This window comes from Emydura macquarii, unplaced genomic scaffold, assembly GCF_026122565.2.
Source record: "Emydura macquarii macquarii isolate MOO-44397 ecotype Brisbane River unplaced genomic scaffold, CSIRO-AGI_Emac_v2 contig_3390, whole genome shotgun sequence".
NCBI classification, from domain to species: Eukaryota; Metazoa; Chordata; order Testudines; family Chelidae; genus Emydura; species Emydura macquarii.
Genome location: NW_027133527.1, coordinates 1,168,296 through 1,184,327, shown reverse-complemented (window position 1 = coordinate 1,184,327; position 16,032 = coordinate 1,168,296).

The window sequence follows — 16,032 nt, the reverse complement described above, 5'->3', positions numbered from 1 at the left end:
GATTTTGAGAAGAATTTCCTTTCCTGAATCGGGCCGAAAACCTTTTTTTGCCAACAGAGAATTCGAAGTAAATAAATAAAAATTCAGTTCGGGCCAAAAGAAATGCTTCGTTTTGGAATTTTGAGATGTTTTGTTTTGATTTCAAGCTTTTTCATGCAAAAACAATGGAACTAGCAGAGATTTCTGTCTGCAAAGTTCTTTCAAACACACAAACCAAAGAGGAATGTTTGCTTCTGAACACGCCAAAATGGGACCTGGCCGCCACTTCAACCATTTTTTCCCCAAAACCTTTTGCAGAATGAGAAATTCATCGGAACGGCACCTCAGAGCCTGACACCACCAACCAAGCGGCGTTCGATTTTTACAAATGGTGTTTGGCATTTGGTGACACGATTATGTCGGTGCTCAGTTTACCACCGCTCCAAAGCCGTCTGTCCTGCAGTGGGAGTTAAGGTTCGCAGGCCTGATCCAGACACGGCTGGGAGCAAATGACCGTGCGTGGGGGTTTCTAACTTTCCGTGTGGTTGGCTGACTCCCAGTTGGACGGGACTACCGAAGGAACAGGAGATGGTTTGACGGCAGCTTCAGAGCACGACCAAAAGTTCCTCTTGCTTTTGTTTTTTGTTTCTCTTCTTGCGTCTTCAGAGAACTGCGGTTGCAGAGCCATGAGTCCCTGCATCACCAAACTGAGTGAAAGGCAAAAAGCTGTTCTCCTGGAGATGGGTGCCTCAGGTTGCCATGGCGATCGAACCTTCAGCCGCGGTCAGTTGGGCCAAAGTTGGGGAAGTGAGTAATGCGCACCCGCCCTGAGGTGGAGGGCGGGCCAGAGCTCTCTCAGAGAATTTGGGGTCATTGCAGGGCAGAGCGGAGGCGTCGGGATGGGGCGAGGGACCCAAGGTTGTTGGAGGAAGAGGAGGAAGACGCTATCGCTGGTGTTATGGCTGTGGGTGGCAATGGAGGTGGACGCTTGTTAGTGGGGGAAGAAGAGGCCATTGGTACTGCTCGGGGAGGCATTGCAGCAATGATGTTGCATGCTGTTGGCGGCTGGGAGAGAGGCCCTGGCCAGGCTGGCTGTGGTCAGAAGGGAGGCTGGGCCTGGGGAGCAATAAGCAGCCTGGACAGTGTGGCAGTTTGTCCACTCTTGGGCTTCTTAAGCATTGTTACTTTTTTGTGGAGTCAGGAGCTAAACGAAACATTTCTAGGGTGAGTCCTCAGAGCATTACTGTTTGATCATCTCTATGGCAACTTGCGTCAGCTCTCTGCGTGCTGGCACATTGTGCTTTAGAGACAGTGTGTGTGTGTGTGAGTGACACCACTTGGGAGGTTGTGTGATGTAGTGGCCTGCACACAAGCCGGGGGTCAGGGCAAAAGAACAAAAATAATCCTAACCATGGCAATGGTCCATTATGACTAGATGGAAATGGTAGAATGATCAATACTCGTGCAGGAAAGGTTGATGAGTTCAGTAAATATTTCTGTTCTGTGTTGGGGGAAAAGGCCGATGATGTAATCCTATCGTATGATCGCACTCTTTCCATTCCACTGGTATCTTGGGAGGATGTTAAACAGTAGCTGCTAAGTTTAGACACCTTTAAATCAGCAGCTCTGGATAACTTGCATCCAACAGAATGACCTGACTAACTATAGGCCTGTCAGTCTGACATAAATTCCAGGCAAGATAATGGAACAGCTGCCACACGACTTGGTTAAGAAAGAAGTAAAGGAGGGTAAAATAATTAATGCCAATCAACATTGGTTTATGGAAAATAGATCCTGTCAAGCTAACTTGATTTTTTTTTTTTTTGAGGAGATTACAAGTTTGGTTGATAAAGGTAATAATGTTAATGTAATGTACTTAGACTCCTGAAAGGCGTTTGACTTCGTACCGCACGACATTTTGAGTAAAAAACTAGAACAATATAAAATTACCATGACACACATGAAATTGATTAAAAGCTGACTAACTGATCGGTCTCAAAAATGTAATTGTAAATGGGGAATCATCATCAGGCAGATGCGTTTCTAGCGGGTTCCTACCAGGACCAATTCTTGGCCCTACGCTATTTAACTTTTTTTAATCAATGCCCTGGAAGAAAATGTGAAATCATCAGTGATATGGTGTGCAGATGACACAAAAATTGGGGGAGCGGTAAATAATTAAAAGGACAAGTCACTGATGCAGAGCAATCTGGCTCGCTTGGGAAGCTGGGTGCAAGCCAATTGTTTAGGTTTTAATTAGGGTAACTGTAAATGTATACATCTAGGAACAAAGAATGTAGGCTATACTTAAAGGATGGGGGAGTCTATCCTGGGAAGCAGTGACTCTGAAAAAGATTTGAGAGGGTGTGTGTGTGTGTCTGAATAATCAGCTGAACATGAGCTCCCAGTGCGATGCTGTGGTCAAAAGGGCTAGCGTAATTCTTGGATGGATGGAATCTCAAGTGGGAATAGAGAGTATTTGGCACTGGTACGACCGCTGCTGGAATACTGGGTCCAGTTCTGGTGCCCACAATTCAAAAAGGCTGTTGATAAATGGAGAAGGTTCAGAGACAAGCCACGAGAATGATTAATGGATTAGAAAACCTGCCTTATGGTGATGGTCTCAAGGAACTCAGTCTATTTAGTTTAACAAAGAGATGGTTAAGGGGTGACTTGATGACAGCCTATAAGTATCTAGACGGGGAGCAAATGTTTAATAATGGGCTCTTCAGTCTAGCAGAGACAGGTATAACATGGTCCGATGGCTAGAAGCTGAAGGTAGACAAATTCAGACTGGAAATCAGGCATAAATTTCTAACAGTGTGGGTGGTTAACCAGTAGAACAATTTACCAAGAGGGGTGGTGGATTCTCCATCACTGGCAATTTTTAGATCAAGACGGGATGATTTTCTAACCGATCTGCTCTAGGAATTTTTTCAGGGAGGTTTCATGGCCTGTGTTATGCAGGAGGTCAGAGTAAAGGATCGCAATGGTCCCTTCTGGGCTTGGAAACTATTACTGACTCCGGGTTCTATCCTTAAGTCTGTCACCGACTAGCTGTGTGACCTTGAATAGGCCCCGTGCCTCAGTTTCCCCTTTTATTAAGTGGGGATGATAATGCTTACCTCCCTGCAGCGGGGCTGTGAGGGGTAAACCCTTGCTGTGCTATGGAGGCATACCGTGGCTAACCAATGGTACCTCTGTGTGTGCATTGACCTGTCAGGTGATCAACATCTCTTAGGGGGAAGTGCTTTGGGGAATTATGCCCAAAGGCCTGGGGCTGGCCCATGGGGGTAGCATAAAGAATGAAAGGGGAGCGTCAGCAGGTAGCTGATGCCCCATGGGGACTCTGGGGCAGTTCTGCTTTTGTGTGGCTTGAACTTGGCGCTTGTGAGAGTGAGGGTCTGAGACCCCCACTGCAGCCAGGCCCCGGGAGGCTGGAGCAAAGCCTTCTTAGACTGCAGTGCGGGCAGGATGGGGCCCTTCATCAGGGCAGCTTCTAAAATTTCCCGTCGAGCTCTGCTGGTGCCCCTTAATCCCAGCTCACAGCAGTGAGCTCCCTGCTACTCCAGTCCTGGGTTCCCCACGCACAGGTCTGCTGGTGCCCCCCCAATCCCAACCTTCGTCCCCCTGCTGCTTCAGTCCTGAAACTCCCTACACACAACTCTCCCATGCGTGCCGGTCCAAACTTCCCCCATCGTTCACCTCGTGAACGCATCTTGTGTCTGAGCTTCCTCAGGCTGCCCATGTGACAGGCCGATCCATCAATACCCTCGCTCAGCTGACACCCGGCTCCCTCGGCTGCTGGTGGAAATCAGCACAGCTCCGTCGCGGTCTGCGAGGGAGGCCAGCTGAGGATCTGGCCCAGGCGATGTGTCTGCTTCCTGGGATCCCAGCTGCCTCCTGTTCTTGGCATTTATATTTGTCTTGGGGGAAGAATCTACATTCAGCTTGCTGGGAGCAGTTGGTTTGCATCAGAATGGAGGCGAGGGTCCGTCATTAGCAGCAGGCAGCAGCGTCAACTTGTCTCCCTCTCCCTGCTGCTGGGGTGTCACTCGGCGTTGCTAGCGGAGAATGAAGGGCCACGATGGCTCAGAGCAGGGAAGGTGCTTCTCTTCTCGCAATTTTCACAAGCGGGATTGGGTGCAGAGGCGGCGGCTGCTTGTTGCAGGGGACAAGGGCGATGCCCCACCCCGTCATCCTCGGTTCCAGTCTGAATCACGGCTCGTTTACACTTGAAACGCTGCAGCTGCGCCGCTCTAGCGCTTCTGTGTAGACGCCACCTATGCCGACCAGAGGGCTTCTTCCATCGCTGGAGGGAATCCACTTCCCCGAGAGATGGTAGCAAGGGCGATGAAGACATAGCGCTGTCTATACCTGGGGATAGGTCAGCTCAACAGAGTCACTTCGGGGTGTGGATTTGTCCTACTCCTGAGCAGTGGAGCTGGGTCAACCGAACGTTTCAGTGTAGACCAGGCCTGGGGTCACGCATGAAAGGGAGTTTGCATCCCAAAGCACCACGCTGGTAGGGACGCTGGCCAGTCTTGGCTCAGGGCTGGACTAGAGGAGGGGCTGTGCATTGGCACAGCTGCAATAGCTGTGTGTGCAGGGAGCCCTGGGCTATAGCACTGCCTCGAGCGTGGAGCTGCGAAGAGCCCCTGGACCGCCCTGTGTAACCATGAGTTTGGGAACTCCTTTGAGGTAAATGTTCACACATTGGAATGAAAAGCAGTGGCACCGTGACATGCTGCAATCCACGGGGGTGCCGACATGATGACGTTACTCTCCTTAGCGCCAGAGCCATTTCGAGGAGGCTACGAAACAGCGTAACCGTGTCAGATAGTGGTTCAGACCCTGAAAATAGGAGAGCTGCTGTAACTGCCTGTTCTGGTACATTTCATGCCTAAAGCCTACTGAAAAGCGTTCTCAAGAGCATGCCAATAGCAGCTGCTGGATCAGAGCTGGAGATGCTAAGAATAAAAGAGCTGAAGTGTCCATCAAAGTGTTTAGTTTTCTTAGACCACTTGGGAGTCCTGTGTTATAGAAGCACTGGACCCCGCTTAAAAAGGGCCAGGCAATTAAGTGTGTTCGCTCATTTAGTTTTGCTCACTCTTAATAAGCACTTGGAAATGTTCTCTTCTGTCTCACATGCACACACACCGGCTTGTTGCAGATTGGCTCATGAGGGCTGGGCTGGGCCTGCTTGCTTTGGTATAGTAGTGGTTGTTCACGGGCAGTAAGAGCTGTGCACACTGGTTTGTTATTGTAGGGTTGCTCTCATGGGCGGCCCATGCACGTTTGTTATTGTAGGGCTGCTCTCGTGGGTGGCATACCGAGGTTTGTTATTGTAGGGTTGCTCTCCTGGATGGCCTGTGCAGGTTTGTTATTGTCGGGTTACTACATGCAACCCGTGACTTGAACCCCAGTCTGCAGCACACACTGGACCGCGTGTGGAGTGCGTCTAGCTAGGCAGCAGCAGGCTCTGCAGGTGTGAAAGGGTCGAGATCTTGCTTCTTCTTGCTGGTGGGTGCTGACAGGTCCACAAGCCAGGCCTGGAGGAGCTGGCAGTGAGTTGCATTGTCTGAAGGTCCCCGAGGGTAGTGAATTAGGAAGGATTAATTGAACCAGTAGCCTGATCCCCGGAGGGGCGACACAACCACAGCGTTATGTAACTCCCAGCGTTAAGCAATAAAATCATCAGCTAAAGAAGCTCCTCTCGATCTGAACTCGTTAATACCCAGCCCCGCCCCCTCGTTCAGGAAATGTTGGTCTGTGTAAATAAAAGGAACAAAGCGGATACAATTCAGGGGCGGGATGGAGCCCAGATCTCTGAGGCATGAGCTCAGGGGCAGGCCAGGTCAAACAATGCAAAGCTCCTTCCCTTGCGACCAGGTGCAGCGAGGCGGTGACTGCCTGACTTTGTCTCCTGTCGGTTAGCTCGGGGAGGAAGGGTTCATCTGGTCCAAGGGGAGCTCAGCTTATGCCGGGGGTGAGTGAGAGGAAGGGAGCTCGTGGAGCATTACAGGTGCACAGAAGTTCTCAAACCAGGGTGGGCAGGTACCAAGGGTGGGACGGAGGTGGGGGGGGGGGGGGTCTGCGAGGTGCCTGGACTTTCCCTGGCGGCAGGGGCAGCATCATTGCAATCAGCAGTCTGCGGGAAACCGGGCGTCATTCTTTGTTTTGGCCACCCCATTTTTAAACAGGAAATGATGGCGATCCCCCCCCCCAAAGGGCTGTGGAGCTGGAGTTACCCCCTTCCCTGTGCAAAGCTGGGGAAAATTCCCACTGCTTTGTCTCTGTTCACAGCCCAGACGGCCTTAAAGCCCATGTTCAAAGGGCCCGATCCTCAGCTAAGGCCCAGGTGTGCACAGCCCAAGCCTGGGTGGTTAGGTCTCTTGGATAGCACAGAGGTCACCTGCGGTGCCTCCATGATGTTCTGTCCTGAGCCAAACCTGGCGTGCTACGGGGTAGGATGCCTGTGGAGGACCAGTGTCTGTTGATGCCATCCAGCCATCATGTTTTAGGTCTTCTGGGCGAGTTTTTTCCACCCTGCTATCACTGGGTCAAAGTCGCAGGTGATTCTCGCAGAGAAGCCTGGGTGAGGGAGATAGAAAGTTCCCCGGATCTTCGGCTTGTGGGGCCCATCTCTTGTGCTTGGTCCCTTTTGGCTTTAACATCTGTGACTCTCCGAATTCCCTGTGCATCCTGCTTCAGTCCAGGCCAGACGTTCCAGGAGCCGAACTTCTCCCTTGGACAGGACTCTTCCGCTGTGAGTCTTGGCTGCAGAGCCTCCGAACGAGGGGATGGTCGGTTCAGAGTTGGTTCATCCTGTTTTTGAAAGGGCCGTGCTCCTCCTGCATTCCTCTCGGGTGCACCTTGAGGGGGAGCTAGCAGCAGTGTTTGCACGCCAGCCTTTCCTCAGAAAAACGAGAGAGCGGGGATATTGTCAAGGGCTTGTGTAGTCCCCTGTCCTGACAGCTCGGCACAGACGCCCTCCCATGCTGCCAATTAAAAAAACCCTCCTTCTTATTTATCTGTACTGTAACGCCAACACACCCCACTCAGTGGTGGCTGGGCTCAAACCTGGGACCTTTGTGCATGAGCCTCTACTATAAAAACCCCTTTACTGCAGCAGGTTATCAAGCACTAGCTGGTCCAGACACTACCAGAGGGGGATAGCATGCCAGACCAAGCAGGCATGGGTTACAGAAGCAGTCAGGAAACCCAGTCATGGACCAAGACCCCCATTGTGCCAGGTGCTGTACAAACACAGAACCAAAAGATGAACCCTACCCCAAACAGCTTGGAACCTAAGTTGGAAACCATTTGCCAGGGCTCTTGGCAAAAGTAACCAAGGCGCTGAGGTCATCACATATATCCTGAGCTACGGCTGTGGGGGATCACTGGAAGTCCCCTTTTTTGCCAGGGCCAGCTGCAGAGGTGGGATAAAGTTCTGCCTGAGTCCTTGAGCTCTGTGTTGTGAGGCATGTGGGTGCAGGAGCTAACTCAACTTATTTGCCATCAGAATAAGAAGCTGCTGGCCAAGCAGAGCAACCCTTTTCTTTTTGCACCCTTTGGTCTAACGGCAGAATCCTGTTCTGTACGGTGCTAGCAACTCCAGTCCTCAAGGGTCTCAAGGTGCCTTACAAAGTGCTTACGTGCAGCACCACCGTGGGAATGCAGCCCCCTCAAACTGGAGGGGGTGGCAACCAACAGCCCCGCCTCCCCCAGCATCCCACACACCACTGCCTGGGGGGAGTGAAAATGTTGGCAAGGAATGGGAACAAACCACTAGTCTTAAGCAAAGTGCCAAAGGGTTTTTAAAGTGCAGGCTGAGTAGATCTGACAGTGGTTTTTAAGATGCTCCCTCCATAGCCCATAACAGCGGCCCCGCCCCCTAAACGCACACACACATTACGCTGCATCTTGGGACACCAGAGAAGGATGAAGTGGTGAGCTACCTGTGCTGAGATCTGAATCTCCTTGTAGTGCCAGAGGGAGTCCAGAGGCCTAAAAGAGGGAGCAGATGTGTTCCCTGGTCCTGGGTGAATAAAGGGTTAACTTCATTTCTGCTTCCCCCCATCCTTGCTGAGGGAAAGGACATTGGCAATGGAGTAGTGAGAATGCTTTTGAGGGGGTTGGACTCCAGGAGCAGGACCTTGGGACAGGCTTGACCCCCAAGGCTGGGGCAGATTGCTGTTACTCCTTCCTGTTGCTGCTAACTCACTCTGGATCCTGGGTATAAGCATCCTCCATCTAGGAAAATGCCTAGCTGTCTGCACCTGCATTTTGTGTCTGTGGCATGTTGCGCCATCTCACCCAGCCACGTTCTGCTCGCCGGTCTGCCTGCCGCAGCTGGCAAGTGCTCTCAGCAACAGATGTGTGTGTTCACATGACGCGCATTGGAACTTCGTGACACACGCAGCGTTCAAGATGACATTTTTCGAGGCCTGGTCTCTGCCCACAGGTGGCATTTGCATAAAACACAAGCCCAGATTCTTCCCATGTTTTTAAATGTGGCATGAATGGGCGTGAAACAAACAACAATAATAATACCGAGCTGTCAAGCCATGTTTTCCTCATTAGATCCCAAAGGGCTTTCCAACTTTGACTGTGTTTATTCCCACGACAACCCTCTGAGGCAGGGCAGGACTATTATCCCTATTGTACAGATGGGGAAACTGAGGCAGGGCAGGACTATTATCCCTATTGTACAGATGGGGAAACTGAGGCACAGAGTGGCAACATGACTTACCTGAGGTCACACAGGAAGTCTGTTGCTGACTGAGACCCGAGCCCGGTCTCCAAAGTTAGCGCCTAAGACACTTGACTATCCTGCCTCTAAGTACAAGTCTAACCACGCTCTGTCAGATAGGACTGCCTCATATTACACTTCGCTGTCCTTGAAAAAGGAAAGCGGACAATTAAAGTTCACTAGTGGCAGCAGGCAGGACTGGAACAGCAGGAGGTGCTGCAGTTCTGGAGTGGGGGTGCAGTGGCAGGACTGGAACAGCAGGAGGTGCTGCAGTTCTGGAGTGGGGGTGCAGTGGCAGGACTGGAACAGCAGGAGGTGCTGCAGTTTGGGAGTGGGGTGCCACAGCAGAGCTTTGTTGCCTGAGGAAGCCCTGCGTGGAAATAGCAGGCTCCCAACTTCTGTTTGGAACTTCCCCCTTCCCCCATTGAATCCAGTCCAAGGGGCTGGAATATTGACTGCACAGAAAGTCTGCAAATGAGCTCAGCCCCGTCACCCTGCAGCTTTATTTGGATCCAGAGGCTCGGGGAGCAGGGTGCTGCTGCTGCTCCGTCATTTTGTGCTGTCATTGCATGGCTGACTCCATCACGGCCCTGTGCCATCATGAGCAGCCCCAGCCTGGGGCCAGGCCCTGTGCTGGGCATCCCGCTCTCTGCTGTGATAAAACTGGCACGGACACACTTGGCCTTTGCTCCTGTCTTTTCCGTTGCCAGCAGATCCCCCCAGCACTGGGAAAGTGGGGATGCTAAAAGGGGAGGGCGTGAGTCTCCGCTGGGCTCTGGGAAGTCCCTCCACGTGCTGCAACCGAACAAACTGTCCCCTGATGAGAACCCACGTCAATTCAGGGAGTGTTTCCAAGGCCTTGGGCAATGACACAAACCAATGCGGTGCGCTATGGCGGAGAGCAAAGAGGGAACTCAGGCAGCTATTTCAGACCCAGGCCGGGAGGAACACATAGATGGAGGATGCCAGCTGAGGCCAACGAGACGCAGGGTGTAGAGGCAACGAGCGGACGTGATGGCCTGGCACTGCAGAGGTATTATCCATACAGGGCAGAGAGCAGGGGAGGCTTGGTGCTGCAGCTCCTCCGTCAGCGATTCCCCAGAAGGCAGAGCCAGTCCCACGCTTCCCCTGCACCCAGCATTGCATGCAATTCTCCCATCACTTATCCAGGCCTGGGTCATGCTCATGGGGAGACTCATAGGCTTTAAGGTCAGAAGAGACCATCGTGATCATCTAGCCTGACCTCCTGCATGTTGCAGGCCACAGAACCATACCCACTCCTGTAACAGACCCCTAACCTCTAGCTGTGTTACTGAAGTCCTCAAATCATGGTTTAAAGACTTCAAGTTATGGAGAATCCACCATTTACACTAGTTTAAACCGGCAAGTGACCTGTGCCCCATGCTGCAGAGGAAGGCGAAAAAAAACTCGCAGGTTCTCCTCCAATTTGACCTGGGGGAAACTTCCTTCCCCACCCCAAATACAGCAATCAGCTAAACCCTGAGCATGTGGGCAAGACCCACCAGGCAGACAGCTGGGAAAGAATTCTCTGTAGTAACTCAGCACCCACCCCATCTAGTGTCCTGTCTCCAGCAATTGGGGATTTTTGCTACTGGGGGTCGCTGATGAGACCTGGGATCGCCAGGGAGAGGAGGGCAGGGTCGGGAACACACAGTCGTGGAGAGTGGACACACCTGAGGTCACCAGGCACAGATAAGCCACAAGAGATGAGGCAGCTAGGCAGAATGGCCATCAATGAGAATCGGTCCCGAACGCTGACATAGATGCAGGCAGGGAAACCGAGGCATGGAGCAGAAACGTCTGAAGGGTTTACTACCTGTGTGATCAGTTGGAAAGGGAAAGGCTGCCCCATTTACAGAGAGAGAGACACAACCTCACCTGTAAGCTTGGTTCGTGCAGTGTTTCTCAGCTGGTGGGTCGCAGCCCCAGGAGGGCCGTGAATGGCAAGCAGGAAGGTCATGGATGCGGCACTGGAAATGTTGATATAATCTAAAGCAAAGAAACTCTGACGCCCCCACTCCTCATTTACCTTCCCCTGCATGGCCAAGGGGTCTCTGTCAACCCGCTGAAACACACACGCAAATCAATTGTGCAGGCTCAGCTCTGGAAGCCCTGAGACACTTTTACTTTTATAGTAAATGTAAGGGAAGGGCGGGAACATTTTTGACGTTGAATGAGGGGTTCTCCAGCCTGAAAAGGCTGAGAAGCGCTGCTTAGGCTCCCCTGTCTCTATGGGCGCCTCTGCCTTCTGCTGGCTGGAACTGGAAGCAGATGTGCTCCATGGTCTGCTGTAGGTCCTACAGTAAAAGGCAAAGATTCTCTCTCGGTTAGCCCCAGTGAAAGGGATTTGTGCTTTTGGAACTAAAAGCCCTGGGTTCTATCTGCACGGAAGCCGTGTTGGTTATATGCATGTGGCACGCGCTTGCTGTGAGACGGCGGTCGCTAAGGGAAGGCACTGTCTGCTAAATGAGTGATTTTGCTGCCTCTTAGAGGCTGGCCGGTGGTAGATGAGAGCCCTAATATCGCTAAAGCCAGCAAAGATTCTCCTGATGTGGGCGGGGCTGTTTTCTGAGGAGGAGGAGCCGAGTTCTAGCCCAGCAGTTGTTCTGGGACAGGGAACCAGTGCAGATTTGGTGCTTTACTACAATTCTAGGTATTGCTCTTTGCAGTGATTCTGGGGTGATCAGGTTTTCTTCCCATCCAGGAAAGGGGCCAATCTATCTAGAACTGGCCTGTTTGGGGTTTTTTTAATCCTCTTTGATTTTGTTATGGAACAGACCAAATGCAACCAATCCAAGTGCTTGCATTTAGGGGATACCCTTCTCTTTCCAGAACATCTAACTCTGCCTAGGCCAGGTACTTCTCCTTTACCCTGCCTGAGAACACCACAAAGGGCTCTATGGACAGCAAAGACCAGGTAACCAATTGCCTCCTGAAATCAGTGCAACCCTTCTCCCAGGTGCCCTTCTCTCATGGTCTGAATTTCAGGTGTTGAGCAACCTTCTTTGCCAGTGAAATTAACAGGACCTTCAGGGGCTCAGCTGATCTGAACAATCAGCTGTTAACCCCGCCTGGGGCAAACACAGCTGCAAAGCCTCAACTCCCAGCATGTTAAAATCTGGGACCTGCAGGAGCCCCTCTATTCTTCTGGGCATTTGCTGAGCCCTGGCCCAAATCCCAGAAGACTGGTCACTGACGCCATTGCCAGGCTGGAAAATCTCCCCTCCTCCGCTCTAAATCTCTTCCCCTGCCCAAGGACAGTAGGTCAAGGGAATTTACAAGAGGTTGGGTTTAAGGAGATTACTTCTCTGAGGGATAATCTAGAAATTCAATTACAACTCTCTGTGCCTCTCCTGGCCCACGCGCAGGGCGGAGGAGGTCCCTGGGGCTGATAACGATGGCTACAAAATGCTGGGATGCAGGGCAGAGAAGGGAGACCCTCGCTCTTAAAGGAAGCAGGGGTCCCATAGCGGCCTTTAGCTGTTCTCTTTCTGCTCTGGCTGTTTTCAGTCCCCTGGTCCTTCCTATGGAATCCTATAGGGCATTAGCCAAGTGTGCTCCAGGCATAGGCAGCCGAACAGCTGGGGTGGGAGGGGACCTACCTGTAAGCAAGAGTTGGCTGGGGTCAGATCATAGCAGGGAGTTGGGGGGAGCTAGACGGGCCTTGTGGGAGAGGGGGACCGCTGTAAGCTCGCACGCAGGGACCTGTTCTTTCGGGAGAACATCCCAGCGAAAGGAGAATTTAGCAACATTTTCCCTGCACTTCAGCAACCCCCCTCCATCTGCTGCTAGTCCAGAGAGCCCAGCCGTTCCTGCTAGCCCTGCCTGTGCCCCCTTTGCCCTGCCCCAGCCGACTACCGCTGTGCACGCTGCACGCTCTCCCGCCTGTGTCTGCTCCCTGCATGCCAGCTGCCCTGCTTTTGCATATGAATGCAGCCTCTGGCCGCTGCAGGGCAGAGAGCCGTGGGGCCACTGGCAGACAGGCATCCTGCCCTCTCATAAAGACTTTTCAAAGAGCCTGGTAGGGACAGAGCCCCAGCCACCCAGCACCTGCTCTGTATCTGCAAGGAGAGGAGATGCCTGGCCCTGGGAAATCGATCCCACTCTTAGCCCGCCAGGCTGGGCTGCAGAATGGTACCGCCTTTGCTCTAGGCAGGGAGGGAGCCAGGGTGGTGGCTTGCTGCCTGCCCATAGGAGACTCTGGTACTTGATGGGAATTGATTGCCCGTTAATGGCAGGGGTGTTGTAAAGGCAGCTGCTGGCCTGCCCCTGCATGTGATCCAGGCCATGAAAGTGGCTACTTTGGTTGATCTTCTGTCCCCCGAGGGAAACGTCCCCAGCAGCCTGTACTCACATGGATGGGGGGAGTGCAGGTGGGAGACAGATCCATGAGAGTAGGAAATGATGGGTAATTTTAATGTACCAGGGGTATCTCAGGTGTACCACTCCTCCCTTCCCACCCAGGGGAAAACAGATGACAGCAGGGGGGGCGCTGTGGTCAGAGGCTTGATCATGAAGGCAGGAGCCCTAGGATCTCTTCCCAGCCACTGATTTGCAGTATGACCTGGGGCACGTTCTTCAGTGGCCCTCCCTGGAAAATGAGGCTAGTGATGCTCTCCATCTTGGACAGCGAGCAATGGAAAGGCCCTAGCTAAGCGCTGGGGAGCAGCGGTGAGGACCGAGCAGAAGGAGAACGAGCTGGCCTTGAAACAAAAGCCAGCTCCTCTGGGTGCCTAACTTATCTGCTGACCTCATCACTGAAGCAGACAATTCAGGAAGTTTCCAAATGTCTTTATGGCAGAGGCTACCTCAGTCCAGGCCCGCAGCAGCAATTCTGCTCTGTGTCTGTCTGGGGGTGTGTAGCGCTGGATGTGAAACTCCTGGGTCTTTGCAAGAGGCGGGGGGAGGAGGGGGCCGTGATGGGAAGGAGGGTGCAGTGGTCGGGGTGTTAGCCTGGGTCCAATGTCTATTTTTGCCAGACTTCTGTGACCTGGACAAGCAATTTAGACCCAGATTTTAAAGGTATTTATTTAGGTGCCTAAAGATCCAGATAGGCACCTAATGGGATTTTCAAAAGCGCTTACCTCCTGGGAGTTTAAGTACCTCTAAACATCTTTAGGCTCTCTGTGCTTCTGCATTTCCCTTCCACGCAGGGATGCCATGGAGATAAACGCACGCAAGGTTCTGAGCTGTGTAGCTACTAGGGCAGTGAGGGCTGTACAAAGCCCTTCGATAGAGAGAGGGGAGGGAACTCACACAGCAGCAAACTGTGAGCCGTTGCTTATGCCCAGGATGATGTTTTATCATCGTTCCTGCTGCAATTGAACAGTTTCCTCCACACTCCTGCCTGTCCCCTTGGCCTGCTGAGAGTCATTTATCTTCCGGAGCTCCTCATCGGAGCCTGGCCTGCCTCCCATCTGCCATTAATTTAGTGTAAGTGTGAAAACACGGAGTGGTGGAGGGAGTGAATTATTCAGGTATAAGTACTCCCCCCCGGCAGTGAGCAGACAGGACCCTGGCTGGCTGCCAAAGGCAGGGCAACAGGATTACATCTGAACTGCGGAAGGTTGGCCGCTGTCTCTCAGCTCCTCTGCTTCCACCCGTCCGTCCGTGGGTGGTTTGGGGGCTTCCATCCCTTCCCCGCATTTAGTGACTCAGGAAAGCTCCACTCAGACTCCACGTCGGCTTCGGGCCACGGCCCTGATTTGCGCCCTAGGCTGAATGGGCTGGAGGAGGTGGAGTGATTTGGCTCCCGGGGGTGTCGAGTTGAACTTAGCGCAGACAGCTGGGCACCAGGAGTGATCGAAGTACTAGGCCGTGCGGAGACACTAAAGAGTTGGGCTGGGCACCGTCGTAACGGAGGTGCAAATGAATGCTCTTTGTCTCACGCTGTCCTGAGATCTAGCAGCCCCATTCATGGACTAGTGGCCCCACTGTGTTAGGCGCTGCACAGACATGGAACAAAGAGACAGCCCCTGCCCAGAGTTCACAATCTAAATACATCTGGGAAATCCCCATGGGAAAAGCCATCCTTTGGGTTAGCTACACTGGCCAGGAGAGAGCGCTGTTTTGCTGCTGAAAATCCAGTGGCAAGTGCACTTTTCTGGCTGGCCGGGAGAGGATTTGCGGGAAGAGTTTCCATGCGCTCAGCTGACTTTTACCTAGGACTGCTATAGGGCGCGTTAGATGAAGGGCAGATGAACCGTCCAATCAAAGCTCCTTTCTCATCGACATGCTAATGAGACCAACCATCCGCACTGGTCCACTGGCAGAATTTGCGTTGCTTGTGCAGCTGTGCTAACATCTGGTGACGGTCTCCAGCTCTTCTTTCCCTCTCTCTGGATGAGGGTTCTGTGGGAACGTCTAAAATAAGGCGCATCTCCCATGTCCTAGACTGTGCGTCAAAACTAGACCCCCCCAGCGTCACTGTTGTGAGCTGCAGCATTAAGGACTCTTCTGCAGGACGTGTTGATTTAGTACCAGCACTTTCCATCTTCCGCAACCTCATATGCTTCATGTGTAGAACTCAGAGCTCTTTAAAAAAGGGGCACTTTGTTATCCCTATTGTACAGATGAGGAAAATGAGGCACCTGGTGGGGGTTAAGTGACATTATCAAGGTCACTCCATGGGCCCGATTCTTGCCTACGCTAGGTTTACGTCAATGTGATAGGATGTACACACCCCATACTGGACAGGAAGGGGTTAAGAAGCAAACACAGGCTCCGTTAGCTCCATCCTGCGACAGCAGTGCTGGATGATGAGGCCTGGGCTGGGAGGTGGACTTGAAAGGAAGGCAGGGCTGACTGGGGAGCAGAGCAGACAGACTGTTCCTGTGTGGGGCCAGAGCTGGGCTGGGGCTGGGGGCCTGCCCATGCCCTTTGTAGGAGGCTGGGCCCAGCCCAGTCCGGCCGGATTGTTGGTTTGGTTGAAGCCCAGAAACCTGTAGTTGGATGTTGACACAGACTGCTGCAGCTGGGGGCTGGCTGGTAAGGAAAGGGGCTGAAAGCTGAGCCTGATTGGCCTCCTTAAAGTGTCTTGGCCAAAGAACTAAGTTACATCTATGGCTCAGGGGGGCTAAAGAGAATGTGGGGAAACTGAGGCAGAGCTGCTGCATCCCCGTGTCATGCCAAGAGGGGGTGCACTGGGATGGCGAGTCAGTTATGCATCACTGGATGCAGCAGCGTTTCCTCTGATTTACTGTTCATCTGCGTCAGCGAGAGGAGACTCAGGGCTAGCATGTCCCCAGCAAAAGCCAAATTCACCGTAGGGTTCCCAA